Source organism: Siniperca chuatsi, linkage group LG23 (genome assembly GCF_020085105.1).
Source record: "Siniperca chuatsi isolate FFG_IHB_CAS linkage group LG23, ASM2008510v1, whole genome shotgun sequence".
Classification (NCBI taxonomy): domain Eukaryota; kingdom Metazoa; phylum Chordata; class Actinopteri; order Centrarchiformes; family Sinipercidae; genus Siniperca; species Siniperca chuatsi.
In genome coordinates this window covers 6,416,983-6,436,234 of record NC_058064.1, presented here as the reverse complement: position 1 = coordinate 6,436,234, position 19,252 = coordinate 6,416,983, and the positions used below count along the sequence as shown (strand labels likewise).

The window sequence follows — 19,252 nt, the reverse complement described above, 5'->3', positions numbered from 1 at the left end:
AACCCTTTTACTGGATGAACTACAACTTGCAATGAGAATGATATAAAGTATATTTTCCCCCAGCAGTATCCCTCATTTAAACTTTGGGTAATTATCTTCTGATTTACAGTACATCAGTTGATTATGCTTAAATGAACAAGGCACAAACATTGTATCTTCCAGTACCATTACTTTGAAAATTTTGACTTTCGCTAACTCCAAATAAAATTGCTATGTGCAAATTAAATCATGCAAGAGAGTTTATAGTTTAAGAGAGTGTGTGTAGTATTTTTTGCATCCATTTAAACATTTGGGAAGTGGGGTCTAATTACCAGTTGGACTGGATTGCATAATGATGTTTTTTTTTAAAGCACTTTGGATAAAGCATGCACCAAATGGCATATTAGTGTGTGTGTGTTGAGCTATTGTTTTTGTTATGTACAGTACTTGTAGTGGTACTGCAGTGCTGTGTTTAACCAACTCTGTCTTCAATTACACCATCATGTTTCAGACATCCCCAAACAAAACCTGATAAATAGTTGGTATTTAAAATCCCAGGCATAATTCACATTCAATGTGCATTCAACCATGTTGTTTGTATGACACTGCATGCTTGCTGTTGTTTATAGTCAAATCAGTGAAACAAAGTGGAAATACTGAATTTGAAATTTTAGCGTTTGTTCATTTTTGTAGCAATATGTGAAAAAAGTCTTGCGTTATAATTCTTACAGTAAGCAGAGATTAGCACTTTCAGTGCGTCTGTAATTCGAGTCACACGCTCTCCCCACTCTGTTTCCAGAAGGCTCTGGAGGTTTGCTGGTGTAGAGACAAGGACTTTGTTCACAGGAGGTGCCCGCCGATAGCAAAGTAATCTGCATGGTTTTAGAGACACAGATGAGGCACACACTGTGTCTGTATTCGTTTTGGTGTGATCTCACATTACGGCGTAAAAGGGGTTTGAAGTGTTAAAATGATACTTCCTATTTTAAATTAATCCACTGAGAAAACCATTTCAATATCTGTTTTTTTTTTTCTTTTTGCCCCATGGCCTTTAGAATAATTTGAACTAACCCCCTTACACCTCTTCATTCTGACATGTGGAACAGATGGTTGGGAGTCCGCGTGTGGAGATGTTATAAATATACCTTTACCAGAGACTGCGTTTGCTATGTTTTCATCTTGGATTCGTCTCAGACTGTAGGTTTGAACTCGGGGTTATGTGGTCTCCAGCTCAGACTTTAGCCTTGGGGCTTTTATCCTCCTCAGAAGTTACACAGTGAACATAATATAGAGTTGAGAGTACAAGACAAAAAAGGGAAAACTTAATCACTACAAAATGCTGTTCATAGATTTTACACATTGAATAGAGGAGAGCAGAGAAAACCAACAATCGTACCTCTCTTGTATTTTTGAATGCATGTCTTTCCCCATTCTTATTGGAAAAGCAAATTTTAGTCTATCTTCCTCTCCTGTCCAAACATTCCCACCACTTCATTTCCAGAGAATACACCCATGGCTGCCAAAGTGAAATAACATTTCCATTATCAGACAATTTCACTGATGTCCACTGGCAGTAAAGGCTCTGTGGTGGCGCTGTTGTGATGTATTGGTTGTCATTGTGTAATGACAGAGCTGACATACTGTTCTGGTGCTTTTCCTGCCACCCGGCTTAAATTAGATGTCACTCCGGCAATTGGGATCCTCCTAGCGACATCCTGGCACAAATGATTCCATTAATTAATCTGATGGCGTCTTATTGGCCTGTATGATATCAACATTACTCTAATGGTTTATGAAGAGGTTTGTTAGACATTAGTAATTATACAGAAGCATTTAGCTAAGGGAAAAGTGGCCCTGTTGTGCCTCTGTTTAATAAGAGTTGCAGCTTCTGCCTTTTTGGACAATACGAATGAGCTTATTTCACAGAAGCAGCCATCACCTCTGTGCTGGTGTGTCATGACTGTCTTTGCTCTTGATTAGGCTGTAATGTACTGCATCTGACACTTCTTTTATAACAGGACTTCTTTATTACAGATGTAATTTTGCAGCAATTTTAGGGGAACAGCAGTGTGGAACAATGCTCATATAATCATATAGCGGGATTCTTAAAGAGGGCAATAGATAGCTTCCAGGTCTTTCTCCACTCTGTGTGTGATTGCAGAGGAGGTGGTGAATGAGAAGAGAAGCAGCAGAGCTTCTTTTTTTAAAGACAGAAGTGGCCTCATTTAGGCAATAGGCAGGCTGTGAATGTGTCTTTACTGATATCACTCCTCTTCTTCCTGAAGCCCGGAGCGCTGGCAGGATTAGGCGTTGGCCCACCACAAACTTCCCTCCCTCTTGTTCTTTTCCCCCCTTTCCCCCTCTCTCTGTTTCTGCTGTCACTGCCTTTTCTGTTATGTTGCACTTTGCCTTGTGTCTCCCTCTTCTCTTCTGTCTTTCCCCTTTCCCCATCAGAGGTCACGGCTCCGCTACTCGTCATGACACTTTCAACTGATCGGAGTGACATTCGCCGTCCCCGCTTGACGCTTCCAGACAACACCGCATCCCCCCTTACATGCATAACAATCCAACAGTGCCCCTGTCCCTTCCCTGAAATGCCTCCCCTCCCCTGTCCCTTGTCTTCTCTTTCTACATTTCACCAGGTCATTTTGTTGAATAGTAGAAGAATGGCATAAGCAACCATTAGCTATATATGTGTCATACACCCATCGCTGCATGATATGCCTTGTGTGTGACGCTAAAATGCTTCTGACTTGAACATCGTATTCAACAGAATTTTTTGTTGCTTTTCTCCAAGCAACAATGCAAAAACTGTGATGGCTATTTTTCACTATTTTCTGCCATTTTATAGACTAAACGATTAATCAAGAAAATAATCGGCAGATTAATTTATAATAAAAATAACTATAATATACTTTGCAGCCCTCAGATAGGTAGACTTCATTGTCTCCAAAGAGGAAATTTGTTTGCACAGTGTGTGCATTATCCATAACTCTGTGACTGTCTTAAGGCAAACATCCAACAAAATTGAAAAATTAAGACACTATTCTCAAAAACTACTATCAGTTTGATACAATTTAGTATGATGTACATTATGAGTGTTTCTGTTACCTTATAACAGGTGGTAAACTCTATTCAACAAATAAAGTGATGGATTTACTACATTTTAACTGCATTTCTGCTGCTGATGCAACATGTGTTTTGTTGCACAGGGTGAGCAATTTATACCTGCCTCTAACTATAAGCCTCTCTGGGAAATGATGGGCACCACTGTCATCTGAAAGCCTTGTGTTTTTCCGTGTCTTGCATTATTCTGGCTTATTTCCTCTGCTACAGTGAATCTGGAGTCACTCTGCTCGCAGAAATACTCCCCACTATTACTCGATGGACTCAGTTCAGAGAAAGAGATAGGGAAAGACATGTAGAGTGTGTAGGCAACCCAAAGCCTGCAGCCCAGTGCACATGTGACCCTCCTCCCATCCCCCAACACCCCGCTGTATCGTGACACAGGCAGGCAAGCTGGCAGACAGGCAGCATTCTCTGGAGCACTGTGTGCATTACTGTACTCGAAGTTCCCTGAGGGGCTACGGGAGCCTTCTCTTCATGCGGTTTATTTACTGTTGCCAAACATGGTCTCATGAAAGCTGCTGCTGCAGATGATGTTCTCAGCAGCAGCTTCGGCTCCTGCTGATCCTGGTCGCTGGCACCAGATTCCAATTTTAGTCATACAGATTTTTCTTAGAAGAGGAGATGCTCTTGAGACAGAAATAATTTAATTAGTTTAATTTAACTTTTGTACGTGGAGCAAAAGTGTCCCTTTACCTGCAAAGGTGAGCGACAAGGCATTTGTGATCTCGGCTGGTCAGCTAGTAGGGAACACGAGAAGCCCAGATGACCTTTAGGTGTAGTAAAGGGACAATTGAACAGGCTCTGTAGGGTTGTAAATGTGAAGATGGGCATCATTTTTGTTTATTTGGAACAGATAGATCTGCACACCAAGTATCTCCCATTAAAAGGATTGAATGTGTCTTTTTTTTATAATTTCTTATTGCAACATTTTTGTTTTCCAAATACACAAGAAAATGTCCATGAGACATGTGACTTGACTAGTCTTTGAAGATAGAAGAGCAGGTTTGCACAATATCATAGCCATTTTAGTCATACAAACACAGCCACCTTTCTACTGTGTAATCTCCCTTTTGGAGGGGTTGATTCATTTTGTTTTTCCTTTAAAAAGATTTCATTTATGTTACCAAAATTGAAATAAATCTTGCAAAAACTCACGCATTTTTATTGTCACTGTTTTCATTCAGATTTAGATTCAGAAATCTAATAATAAAAATTAATAGTAATAACATTAAATCATAAATGAATGTGTTGGTCACTGTGGATGTGTAAATCTCACCTATTGGACACTCAGGAGCGACAGCACAGCCTCAGCTTCCCAGACCTTGAACCGAGTGCTTTCTCTGCTCAGCCAGACAGTAATGAGATACCAGCCAATTGATCACTCACACTGATGTAATGAAAGCTAAGACTGCGCTAGATTACTGTACAGAAAAGCCCATTGATCTGAGGTTTGCTCATTCATGACCGTCATTACAACAGTGTCTTTCCTGCAACGGCTTTTATACAAAAGGGTGATTGAGCTTGGAAATATGCTTTGATTTCACACAACAATTACAGTTTCATTTAAAGAATAGTAATTAGATCGGTAGTAGATTTATCTAAAGGGTAAGTACTATGTACCCATGTATCTCTGTCCAGTCCTTAGCACCCTGCTTTAAATGATCCACCCCTCCACCCCACTGTTTATTAATGATACATGACATGGCCATTCGTCAGACAGTCAGTCATGTCCTCCTGTTCTTCTTAAAGCTTCAGCCAATATTGCCAAACAAGTGTTTGTAGTCATGGAATGTACCACTCTGTGGGCCGCCATGGGGCTGAATGGTGAAGAGAGGATGGCATGGCGGTGGGAGTGAAGGAGGAGGGAGAGGAGACGGTGAAGCTCCCTGACAAGGGCAGAATGTGGAAACCAAGATGACTAAGCTTGTTGAGGAGAGGGGATGAGAGGTGAATCCTTCTCCTCTTTGCCTTCTGATGGGTTTTTTTCTCCTCACTGCTTCCCTCCCTCCACCCCCTCCATGTCTCTCTATTGCTTGTACAGGAGGCCCTCTGGGCTCCAGCAGTCAGCCAGTCAGCTGGTCTCCTCTGCCAGAGCAACACATGATTTTCCATGATTACTGTTATTGTTTTTACCCCAGTTCACGCCGCCTGCAGGCTAGATGTGCGGTTGATGCGTGGCAGTAAGAGAGGAGGAAACTGTGCAAAGACAAGCAAGAGTGGGCTGCACAGGAGTTTACCAGTCTTTGCTTAAGTTAACAAGCTTATCAGCTTTAGAATACATGATAATACATCATAAATAGCACAATTATGTCTGTAGTCTTGTACCTGTACACATGTGACTTTGATAAAGTAACACTGGAAAATGTGGTAGTTAATTTACCCATGTCCTTGGCACGGCTGATATACTCACCTGCTGATGGACAGTGGTAGCATATTTTCCAATTTTCCTGTCTCGCAAGCATTGATTTTCAAACTAAAGCCTTTCACGTTTTTCTCTGCTCAATTTACCCCCAAAGTCTTGTTTTTCCTCTCTTCCCTTAATTCTTTTCTCCCTTTAATCTTCTCCACATTGACAGAAGAAGGGATGGGCCCTTGGCACACACTGTATGCATCAAGGCTCTGACAGAGATGCTTGATCAATACCCTTGAAAGTTTAGGGTCTGATTAAGGAGACAGATCTAGCCCTCCTCTGGATGAATCATCACTGCTAGTGCAGAAGCCAATCGCTGGATGCTGGTTGACCGTTGTCTGATAGCGGGTTGGAGGGGGAAACAGAAGAAGGGGATGAAGTAGGGGGTTCTGATCAGACATGCCAAGGTGACAAGACAGTGCAGAAGGATCTCTTGCAGATGTAATTATCTCTCTAATGAACAGCACAGTAGGGCACCAGAGTGCTGTAAAGTCAGGAAGTTACAGGAACAGTAGATCAGTCTAACAAGGAGACAGCAGCTGCTTGCATACAAAGTCTTCTTTAGGGTTATTCTGTCTCTGTACTCAAAGATCACACTAAGAATTTAAATTGTAGAAGTTAGTCAGGCAGATGTAAAACCATTTATAAGAAAATAAATGTAACATTCTGAGTTGCTATGTCCTTCGGCGTCTTCTTGTGCTCTGAGAGATTGTTCCCAATTAGCTTGCACTGGCCCCAGAATCACCACAGACAAGCTGCTTTTAGCTAGTTCAGCTTTGGTTCCCTGTCTTTCACCTGATTAATTTTTCCAGAAGGAACCAGTGTACTGACCACATTTATCTCTAAAGAAATGATGAAGCTGATGCTGCAAAATGCTAAAAACCACTGAAACCCTTTTGATCACTACCACGCTACAAGGCAGGATTGAATTTGATTTTTTTTTTTTACCAGAGTTTAACTCTTAAGAGTTGAGCTTTGGGTGGTTGATTGATAATATGTCGAATGCATTGTGGCAATTGGTGACTAGTTCTTTTGTCAGCTCAAAATCCTTAACCTTATAGTGTTGTCTCTCATGCACATCACATAAAATTGTTACATTAGGTCTTTACTACTGTATGGAGGAGAAGACACATCAATAACAGCATTACCTGGTAAAACTACTGTAATGAGTCAGAGTATAAAGAGTAAGAGCTCAATGTTTGGAAATTATCTTTCAGATCCCTAAATCAGTTATCATGCTATAGATCAAAAATGTGACTGTTGCCCGGGGAAATGGCTTGTTCCTAGATAGTGATGAATCATCACTTGTTAACTGTTTGATATAAACTACACACAATTACACTTATTAGGGAAAAAGGCAGAAGTGCAGCACCAGTCATTCAGGCTGTCTGTAGCATTGTGGAGATGACTCCACAAACAGGAAGTAATTTACTCAAGCATGACAGACCCAGATGTAGAATGAAATATTTGGTGCTGCTAAGCTACCACTTTTAGTTGGCAATTGCAAGGTATTCATTTTTAATCTTGGTTTCTTCTCATACCACATCAATTTTAAAATGAGGCTCTCTCCACATTTGACACACATTTTGTGGCAATGAACAGTGGAAACACCTGCAGGGGGTATAGTAGGTTGCCTGAAATCTGAAATCTTTTTATGTAATTGATCCATTCAGTCAAGATTTATCTTGAGTGATAAATCTTTTAAAATTGGGGTTACTCTTAGACCCAGATACTATTTGAATAAACAAGGCTGCTGTTGGTCCGTAGTGTCCAATATGAACCTGAAAAGTGGAAAGGGAAGTTGGGAATATGAGTGAAGATGCATGCCCAAGCAGTGCGTAGGTAGACACGCTCTGAACACTTTGATGTCATCTCTTCCAGTGAGCGAAAGTGCCTGTGTGTGTAGGTGGTGGTGGTGTGTGTGTGTGTGTGTGTGTGTGTGTGTGTGTGTGTGTGTGTGTGTGTGTGTGTGGTGGTGGTGGTGGTGGGGGGTTAGAGTTTACATCACTGTGGGTAGTACTTGGGCATGACTCAGACCCTGAGGCAAGAAATACAGAAATTCTCAAATCTTAGTTCACACACAACACACACCCAAATACATACTCATGCTGCTTGCTAGCTTTGCCCGAATGAATTAGAGAACTGGTCCCTTGAGAGCCACTTAAGTGAGCAGAGTGAAATGAGGTTATGACCAATACTTAGTGCTCCACACAGTGCCGACCTGGAAATGTAATCCTCCCTCCAAAAGCCACTACGTCTGTTTATTTTGCCTCCACCGTTGATGAATATTACCTCCTCAGTTTTACCAGTTGCTTTTTGAGGCCACTGAAAGACTTGAATCAGCTGGTTTTCCCTTTAATTAATAGCCATGATTATTTAACCATAACCTAAATATGTCACACACTGCAGCAAATGTAGGCTGACTGATTAGAAATTAGACTGCCATTCATTTCTGACAATGCTGACACAATATCCTGAAGACGTGTTGGAAAAGACAAGCAGTGATTTGATTTTTGGGGGTTTAGCAGCTGCACTTGCTTCCTCAGACCAGCTCTCTGGTATGGACTGGTGTTTTCGACCATGCAGCTGGTTCCCATTAATGGATACCTTTTAGTTTCTGAATGCTCCACTTGAAAGCCAGATATAAAGCATGATGTCACTGGCTCTTGGCGCCGGCTGAGAATCTTGTTCAAGGACTCCTAACAGAGCCGATCACAGCTCCCACCTATAATGTGGTGTGATGAACTGTGCAGCAAACATCTTCAGCGTTACACATCTGCAGACATTATCATTAAAATTATTACACTCATTACTATTAAATACCTCATCTGTGATGAAGCACATTGGGCAATCAGGGTTTGAGAGGGTTAAACAAGATTTTGGGCTATTAGAGCTGATGCCGAAAATTAATTGGCAACTATTTTGATAATCGATTATTTTTATTATAAGTCATTTTTAAGCAAAATATTCTGCTTCCAGCTTCTCCAATCTAATCTTTCATTTCATTTTCATCTCTTTGGTTTTTGGACTGTTGGTCAGACAAAACAAGAAGTTTGAAGGTGTCACCTCAGACTTTTTATGCTTTAGCCCCCGGCTACCTCCAAGACCACATATGCATTCACTCACATGAGCTTCAGCTTAATAGAGCTTTTTATAGCATCACCAAACGACCTATATGTCATTTTTTTCCTACACCAAAAGCATTGTGTGACAAGGACAGGAATAAAATCCTCAGTTTTGAAGGTGAAATATAATGACTTGCTCACACTCTCCAAGGAGTTGATCCTCTGTGTCTCTCCATAAGTGCATCTTCCCAAACTGTCAGCGCCATACTGGAACTTCCTCTTCTCTGTGGCAGATATGGCAGCTTCCCATTGCTCCCTTGCAGAGAGCCCACATCCAGTCCTCCGATGTGACTCAGTTGCATCACAGCATTGCACTTTATAATGTCACTCCTAATCACGTGTTGAGTGTTAGGTATGTGATAGCCAAGTAATATCTAGGCAGTGCTGCAAGGGGTTTGGGGGGGTTGCGCTTACATCCGACATTGTTATGCAGTCAATGAGCCAGAGTTGCTTGATGTAATTAAGCCATGGCTTGTGTATGTCACTTTCACATGCTATAATGTATCCCAGCTTTGCAATGGTACTGCTTTGTGTATTTGCAGTTTGAAAGTGAATGAGTGAGTTACAGAACAGTGAACCTCTGACCGTCTGGTAACATGACTGACATCCTAAAAACGAGGCCACACAAACAGTATTCCTTTATAAAACAACATTTGAACATTGCAGAGTAAAATCATTAAATTAATCATCACTGTTGTTGTCTATGCATATCTATCTATCTGTACAGTTCATAGCAGTTACAGTTTAGCTGACATTAAATCCAGCCTTCTATCGGGAAATATTGAGTGGCATCTTTTATCCACTCCCCAAATACTTTTGTTGGAGCATTATCTGTAGGTACTCTTTTTGTTATAGCTGATTTGTGAGTGTTGATTTGTGTTTTTGATGATCAATTTACTACTAACCAAGCTAGCCATTATACTAGCTGTCTGAGGCTAATATGTTGCTAATACAACATTCTAAATAACTTAATTTACTTTTGAGCTAACTGTTATATATATATTTTACTCTTTTTGCTTAATATATAATAATAATAATAATAATACACTTTATTTATATAGCACTTTTTGAAACAAAGTTACAAAGTGCTTTACAAAATAAAAATAAAATAAAACTGGTAGACAAACAATGATAAAACAATTTAAAAACAGTATAGCAGTTACGCAGCATTGAGCAAAAGGAGTTACATATGAGAAAAAGTATAAGTCAAATAAAATAATGTCAAGTAGAGTAAATTAAGATATATAACCTTTGTGGACTCTACGTGGCCTATACTGTTGTGCTTCCAGTAAAATTTTTAAAGGCCACCTCCTGTCTTCAACATTTATTGGAATTGTTCTTATCCCGCTGCATAGCTGTGCACTTATATAGTGCACATTAGTGCAGAAGACATTATCAATGTCTTGGACGTGTATTTGTATCTAGGTGAATATGATCTCCCCCCCCCCTTGTTGTTTTTGTACGTTTTGTTGCTTATACCTTTCATTTCTTAAAACTCTTAAAATTTAATAAATTTCATTAAATATTGACAAAAAATTGTGTTCTGTTTTCAGCTTCTTTGGATTAGTTCTTTTCTTGTTTTTTCTCTTTACTTGGATTGTTAATCTTTTATTGCTAAATTGTATTTCACATCTTTACACCCCCCTTGAAAATACGATTATTCATCTCAAGAGGTTTATCCTTGAATTCTGACACGAATATATAACAGTTTAATAAGTATATAAAACATACATAAATAGCATTGTAAGAATAGATTGATGGGTCATTCAGCATTGGAATTGGTATTAAGCTGTAAACTCCAGGTGTCAGTGGTTAATTAGCATCAAGTGTTAGCTAGCTGGCCTGGTTGGGTTTACAGCATTTTGTGGCCCCATTTTGCACTGTGATAATCATAGCCTGGCTTCCTTTAAAGACAGGGCCAACCCACCCACCGCTCCCTCAGCAGCTTGTTTTGTTCCCAGTGCTGAGAGCAGTCATCTGATGCCCGCCTCCTGTTGCCAGCTGCTGCCCAGCCAGCTTCTCTCACAGGTATCCAATAGGGCACATCATGTACTGTAGCACGGCCATGTCCACTCCACTGTGGTGCTGCGCTGGAGCTGCCAAATTCTCAAATGCACCATTGAAGTAATCAACCAGATAAAACCCAGAGGTGTTGTTCTCTCTGTTGTATTTATCATTGGTTAGAAAACGTGTCCAGCATGTTGGCAGCTCAACACCTCAAATCAGCTGGGAATACATCTTTGCGTAGGTGAATAAGCAACACCCCTCCACATTCCCCTATAGCTGTTGAGGTGCCCTTAAGCCAGGCATTTATGTATTGCCTTAATTCCTGACATGCACATTAGACTCCCAGTTGTCCTCTCCATAGCCATCTAACTTTGTAGTTCTTTGTAAGAAATATTTATTGTAGTGGGTCTTTAAACACCCAGTTAGCGATGGAAATTAGCTTTAGCTCATTTTAAAATAAGCATAAACTCATTTACTGTTTTACTGTTAAATTAAACTAAACAGTAAAAGACTGTTTAGTTAGCCGGGGAGGTGTGAATGTAATGTATGCTTTTGCTGAAAAAAGCCTCAGCGCTTAGTCAGCTTTCCCCAGATAAATAAAGCTTTAAAACATCAAAGTAATGAAATGGGTGTGAGGAATGCTTAATTTGTTGTGTGAGTCATTGTTTTTGCTCTAACCAGCGTCTGACTAGAAGCATCCATGTGCACAGCGCATCTTGTAACAGTGTTAGCACGAGCTTGAACCCAAATTGGGGCACAGGAGGCAGGTTAATCATTGTTAAAGGATAGTTTAGTGTAGGCCGGTGTTCACTTGGGTAGTAAAATAAACCTAGTAAAGCAAAATCTAGTAAACATTTTTCAAAAGTTATATGTCTGTAGTTAATATTATTGTATGATGCCATTGTTGAGCAGCAGCTTTGTCAAAGTTATCAGCTCATGAAGTTAACCACCCACCTCAATAAAAAGGGACTTTAAACACTGGTGCATATCCTCATTTAGGCTTTATTTAAGGACATTTTATTAATGTTTTACTATAATATATTTGGCATCATTTTAAAGGGTACGTTCTTGGCTTTCATTCAAGCTCAGTTGTCATTCTGTCTGACAATGACATGGGTCTCTTGTGCTCTCATAATCTAAACATACTTTTTGTTTTACAGTTTCCATCTAAATAAAATAGATTTTACTTACAGTAAGCACTGTGGCAACTAGGAACATCACAGACAAAGAAATTAAAGAACAGAATAATCACCAAACATACAGATTCAGGAAATATATAATTTGTCTATATTATCACATTGTGTGGGATGATTATTAATACATCATGTAAATCATCTCACAACCCCTCAGCTTTGCCTTAAGACCCTTTGGAGAGACTGAGACCCCAAGTTGGGGCCACTGCTATCAATATCTTGTGTTGGATTATACCTGTTTTACTTTAAGTTAAAAGTGGCAAACACACATAGACACACTCTATAGACTAAATTGCTTGTAGTTCCATGTACTAGTAAGTCAATTCCAATAATTATGGCACTGCATTCTCTGATGTTTCACGGTTAGAGGAAAGAGCAGATGTGCAATAAATCAAAGCCAATTTTACCTCGTTAGTTCTCAGTGGATGAATTTTACATTTGTGCCTCTTTTAGAAAATTCAGGAAAATTGTCATCACATGGTGTCCCTAAAGTGCCATATTATTAATACAGCTCTGTGCAGATTTGTCCATATCATAGTCGGGTATGTAGTGTGTTGAGATAGTTGCAATGCTGCAGAAAACTGAAGCTATTCACACAGCACACTGCTAACTGAATTACTCAGAGTGTCTCTCTGTTTAGCAAAATGTTTCCATTGTTTCCAACAAAGAAGCATTTGACTGAAGCCATTAGGCTCTAGTCTGACTGGGAAACCATTGCTGCACTGCTGCGGCATGTGAGGATCACAGGTCTCATGCTTTATGAATGCCTTTGAATGACTGATGGCTTCAGGGGACACTAAACTGAGTTTTATTGAACCTTTTCTTTTGAGAGTTTTTAACTCTGTATATATTATTATTCCTTCCTCTCGAAATGCACACAGAATATAGATTAGCAGGAGCTAATTTTAATCTGCTGCCTTTGGCTCTGGTTTACCGCTGAAATGCCTATTGCCGCTAATTACCATCTTGATTGGCCAATATGAAGCAATCTCCCTCCATTTCTGACTGCATTAGTCATGTAATATGCAGACAAATGCACGGCTGATCACAGATCCCCTGGAGTTTGGATTAATAACCAAGTATGTTCCATGTCAGTCCTTTTGTCCATATTATGAGCTATACTTAGACGTTTTTTTCAGCATGATGTATGTCCTCTGTTTATTGACATTGGATTAAAAAAGCAGTTTTTATAAGTGTAGCAGTGCAATGATGCAACCATCAGACAAGCATTTCTTTCTGACTGAATCGATGCAGTCAGACTCTCAGATTCTCTCAGACCTTAAAACTCAATGACCAACTCGATTACTCTCTATTTACGGAGATAAAATATAGGATGACCCCTGAACTGCATGTGAACACAATAAAAGCAGCTGATTTGTGGCCCCTTGGGGATTTCCATCATGAAGTCTTAAAAGGCTGATGTTATTTATTTCACATGAAAGAAAATGATGAAATGAGCTTGGCACAAGAATGTTTGTACACATAGCAAAAATTCAATCTATATTTAAAGGTTATCAGGGAGCTGGAGGGTTTTGATCCAGTGTAACAAGTGTGTGCATGCATGTGTGGGTGGCTGGATAAATAAATGACTGTGATTGTTTGAGGTAACTATGCACTTTATGGTTATATTTATAATATATCACATAAATATATATATATATATATATATATATATATATATATATAATAAAAATATAAATTCATATTCATATTGTAGTGCAATAGCCAGGAGTTTTAGACCACCTGAAAACCAAATACTTAGCTTAAATTACAGCTAAGACTGCAATATTAAACTGCTGCAGTATTCAAATGCCTCTATATCCATATTAAATAATCATGTGATGATGCCCTGAGTAAAATACACACACTCTCTCTTGGGTTGTGGTAAAAATCCACCATGGCTGGGCAACTGTATCAACTATTTTATCAGCTCTCCTGAAATAAGATACCTTCTTTTCATCTTTGCAGTTCAAATAACATTGCATTTTCCTAGCCACAATACATCAACTGAAGCAGTAGTCTAAGAATACAATTAGCCCCTAAGATGACTAATTGTCTTCTCATTTTGTCATTGAGCATGATGTGCAGTTGTTATGACACATATCTCTGTGGCTGCGGTGCTTGTCTATATTTGGCCATCAATGTGACAGTGTTAATTGATGATTTCCTCTTGTTTGTGGAATGGTAACGTGATTCACTTTCACATAAAGGAAGGAGAGGAAAGAGATAAAACAGTAAGGAGATACTGAAATACGGGAAAGAAGGCTAGATAAAGACAGACAGTTTTTAACAAGAAACAAGGGGAATGAGTACAGAGTGAGAGAAATGATGGCGATGAACATAAAGTTCAATGAGAGAGTGATGTGCTGGAAATGACACAGGGGTCAGACTTTTATCACCCAGTGTTCAGACCAGGCTGTAACTCACCCTATAACCTCTTCCCAGTACTCCTATCTGTCTGCAATTCACACTGGACACCGCTCATTCAAAGAAAGTGGCCAGCATTCATGGACATACTCCCACATACATTCTCCTACAAATACAATCCTCACCCAAGGTTGTTGTAAAGTGAATGAATATTTGTTTCTAGTCAGTGTTTTACTGCTCAGTGGTAGACATCATCTTGGTTTGCAGCATTTGGATACAAGAGGCATAAAAAGCTATTGACTTTTTGTACACTTTAGTGCTACAGAATGAAATAAGTCTGCTCCAGTGTGTGATTTTTGGTATTCAATCCATAACAGCTCTCCATAAAGGTTCTATCAAGTAACAGTGGAAATAAAAGATATTTGTGAGGAAGGATTAACCTTGAACTGAGCAAGAAATCAAGAGAGAGAAAAGTTTTTTGTAGGCCTGTTTTAGTCACTGAGCAAGACACTGAATCCCTGCCCTGTGTATGTTGTGACTGTGTTACTCAATATTTGGCTTATAGACTTATTCATTGACTGTTGTTTATTCATTGTGCTCTCTAGCGAAGTCTCTAGTGATATAGTCAAACTAAATGCAGTTGCATTGACTGTGAAAACAATGGTGTATAGATTGTTTAAGGTCAGCAAAAATACCACTTTGAAATTGGGCATTGACTTTTGGGGAAAAAATTATGTACCAGGATTTTCCAAAATCTACAGCATGGACTGGCAAAAGTGTAAAATTGTTAATGTAGAATTGTATGATTTTTGTATGGTATGGAAAACACAGATTTAATAGAAATTAATGAAATTAGTTTTTTCAAAGTTTAAATTTACTGTTGGAGCAGCTGATAACAGCGGATACTTTGCGGATAAAGCTGTATAAAAGTGGTAAAAGTAAAATCCTTTTCATACTACAGTATACAGCCATCACTGCTGCAGCATCTCACTTGTAGATACAGTGGCTTCTTTACATCTGCCTTCAGCCTAGATTAATCTGTAGCAGTGGTTCCCAACCTAGGAGTTAGGACTCCCCAAGGGGCCACAGGATAAATCTGAGGGCTAAACCCAAGGTTCACTTACTAGCTTTTGTCAATGTTTTTGACTGTATCACTCAGCCTTCTTCGGTGACCACATATACAACCACTTGTTATCACATGATCAAAAATCCATACTTAGGTCACGTGATGACAACTGAGAAAGTGGTCAGATGTTCTGGAAAAAGCTAGTAAGAAAACCATGAGTTTAGAATATTTAATTACATGACTTTTTTGGCTGATCTCCTTACAAGTCGGGCATATGCAACCTGTGACAAAGGGTTACAAGTCAACATTGCTTCGTATTGAACTGTCACAAGCCAAAGAGTTTGGAAACCACCAGTCTATAGTTACGTTCTTGTGCTCGCTGGTGATTTTGTCTTCTACTGTATCACTAAAAGATTAATTTCATCTTTCAGTTGGATGTGATGTTTTAGCTTTGGAATCGTCTACCATTTGTAGAGTCTGCCTATCATCCCTCCCGTCCATCCCTCTGCTTTATCGCTGTCTTGGTAGTTGTTCAGTAGTAATAATAGTAGTGAAGGAGTGCATGGTTTAAAAATTAAGTCATCACAGCATCGACTTGAGCTTGATAGAGACATTAATGGGTTCATCGACATAAATGCAGCTGTAGGTAAAATAAATGTTGAGTGGAAGCCATCTCCTGCCAGCCAGATCCTGTTTAGTTAATGGATTGGCAGTCGTTCACTGAGTAGATGTTCTCAATAATTCAGTCGCCATTTATTCTGGGCTAATTGATGTAAACGCCACCTTCCTGCGCTAATGGAGCCACTGGACATGAAGGAGGCCTGAATCATCTTTTACCTACTAGGAGCGACTTGATGATCACCAGACATCCTGCTTGTAGTATTATGCAATAGCTACTAGATCTTTAGAAAGAGTTCCACTCCTTGTTTCTTGTTTATGGCAAAGAGACCCAGAGGGGAGAGCAGCGGTATAAAGCTGAAAATATCATCCAGTGTGGAAGCTTCTAGTGTGGTGGTGAGGAAAGCGGGCCAGAGTGAGGCAGCAGTGTCCTCTCAGCGGCTTGTAAGGCAATGTGACGCACAGCTGCATGACTGACAGCTCCAGTTCTGCTTCGCAAAGTAGGTCGCAGCCAACTACCCCCTGTGGTGAGATGCTGGCTGATAGACAGACACAGGGAAGGAGATAGAGACGGGAGCAGTTATACCAATGAAGGTAGACTGATTAGATTAGTACACCGCACATATCCTATTGTCTTGAACCTGAAATGTACACTGATGCAGGTTTTTCTCTTAACAGGTGGGAACTGATATTGATGATATTCTGTGGCATCCTACAAATTAGCTTTTTTAAAATTCACAGTACCAGTGGAATTTGTTTAGTCATCGTTGGAATAAACCACACTGGAAGTAATTTAGTATGTTTTAAATGTCAGTTGTTTGGCTGATGTCTGCATCAGTCGCAAATTAGGTAATGAGTCACCTAATCATGACACACAAGGCCCAGTCAAATGACCCAGTCACAGAATAGAATCCTATTATTGTCCTAAATGATAGGCATTAGATGTGAAAATGGCTGTGACTCTGCTCGCATGTGTTCACTTGTGAGGAACCTACATTTGAAGCAGAGTGTTGACTCGTTTCAACCCCTCTTGACCTCTACATGCTGTACACACCATGTGATCACCATTCTCCTCAAGGCTTGAAAGACCAAAGAGAGATATTTTGAGATAGATGATGAAGTGAGGGAGGAACAAAGACAGGGGTCTTTGCTATGACAGGGGTGGAGAGGAGAACAATCAGAGTTAGAGGGCAGCGGCAGACATGAGGCCTCTTTGCATGGAGCAAATACTACAGTATCAGTAGGAATTACAAATGTCATCAGTGAGTTCAGTCTCTAAAATGTCATGTCTGTGTGGGAAAATTGCATGCACCTTCAACAGTATTTCAGTGAGTAGGTCACATCTAGTCTAATACAACCGTTCTCCTGTTGTAGAGAGGTGTCGTTTTACCTGTATGATTATTTTAAACGATGTAGTTTGTGGTGCTGTTGAAACTGTAATTTAGTATACCCATTGATATAAATGGGGTGGGCAAAATAATAGAAACACCATACAGTTGAATCACCACCTCTCTTAAACAGCTTAAACAAAACATTATAACCTTCTTGGGGCGGTTGTGGCTCAGGAGGTAGAGTCCGCTAATCTCTGGGTTGGCGGTTCGATCCTTCTGCCCACATGTCGAAGTGTCTTTGGGCAAGACACTGAACTGAAGTTAGTCCCGATGGACAGGCCAGCGCCTTGCATAGCAGCTCCGTTGCCATCGGTGTGTGAGTGTGTGTGTGTGTGTGTGTGTGTGTGTGTATGTATGAATGGGTGAATGAGAGGCCAATTGTAAAGCAAATATGTCTTTTTCACAAGTTCAACTGCTGGACACAAGATGTCTCCTACTTCAATGAAAAGTCAATTCTCCGTGTACTTGCACTGGAAAATGTTGTCACAAAATCCTGCTTGTACAAGCACGTCGTAAAGTCAGACTCATGGTGAACACAGAGAAACCTTCCCCATTCAGAAGATGAATGTACAAATAGCCCTCAAGTGTCAAACTCTGCACATACATAACTTTGTACAGTGAAGGTCAAAATGAAGTAACAATAAGCAAAACACATTTTTGAGTGGAGGGGGACTTTAACACTGCATTAAAATGTTGAAATACTGGTACCTTTGTTGTGATTGGAGATGCAGATGCTAAATAATGTTCAGAAAAGCTGATCACACCTATCCTGGCTGACGATACCAAGCTTTGGTCAAACAGCAGGCAAACTGGAAGTATTCGGTTTCACACCATATTTGTATTTCGTGGTCCAGCCCAGTGGTATAACTGAATCTATTGTATGTAATTGTGTCAAAATGTGTCACCAAATGCTAGTTTTAAGTTTTATGAGTTCCCTGCATGATATGTTCAATACAATATCTAATTAATAATTATCTTAATTTCTATGGAGCATCATTTCACCAAAAATGGAACTTAAGAGAAAGTAGTATCTTATTTTATCCTCAACAAATGTCATTCTTTCAGATTTCAAGTTAAAAGTAAATGTTAACTCATTACTAATTGTTGATCTTCTCAAACCAACACCTTTGGTCACAGAAAAGACACATTTTAATATGATTTTACATTGGTCTTTATCCGTAAATGTAGGGACATGCAATTTTTAATATCATGTAGTCACATGTTAGCGTGTGGGAGGCTAAATTAAGCAAACAATTTCTTGTTCATCTTAACTGTGTAACACAAAGTATTTGTAAATGCTGCAGAACAAGCACACAACAGCTTTCACAACTTTCACAAACACTGAGAAATATAAAAATAATATTTCCATATAAAAAAGCAAAGTTTATTCAAATCTTTGTCAGGGTTATCCTAATTGCTTCAAATAAGTATCCAAAGCAGGCAAAGTGCGCTGGAAATATTTTTAGAAGAAATAAATGTTTTTCAGGTGTTTATATACATAACCCTGCCCTGTGTGGCATGAAATGATCATACTGATAATTACTCTTGTTCTTTCATAACTCCTCATATCAAAGGAGGGCTGTCTAAAAATAGCCATTTCCCACACACAAACCACTTTGAACTGACTTCATCTCTCAGAGCTTGAATCGTCAAATCCTTTATTTGTAAGCTGTCAGATATTTGGAGCTATCTGAGGTACTGTTTGACATGTTTTGTTGTTTAAAGACTGACCTTACAGACAGTATTATGTGGTCATGGTTGTGGTTTTTGGTTTAATAGACCTTTGTTTTTACATGCCTTCTCAGCTTTTTTGGTTTCATTGAAGAGGAACATGCTGTTTTCTCACTAGTTCTGTAGACTTTCTCACTAGTTTGAAAGTGAGATCACGTAAACAGGAGGGTGAGGTGTTGGGATTTGAGGCTCACACTTTGCTGTATTTTTAGGCTTGTATGATTTCAGAGTGACAG

General features: G+C 39.5%; 1 protein-coding gene across 13 annotated transcripts in view; it reads left to right on the top strand.

Annotated features, from left to right (window-relative positions):
- Positions 1-19,252, top strand: part of ppfia2 (PTPRF interacting protein alpha 2) — a 160,070-nt gene that overhangs the window by 10,768 nt on the left and 130,050 nt on the right. The window lies entirely within an intron of this gene.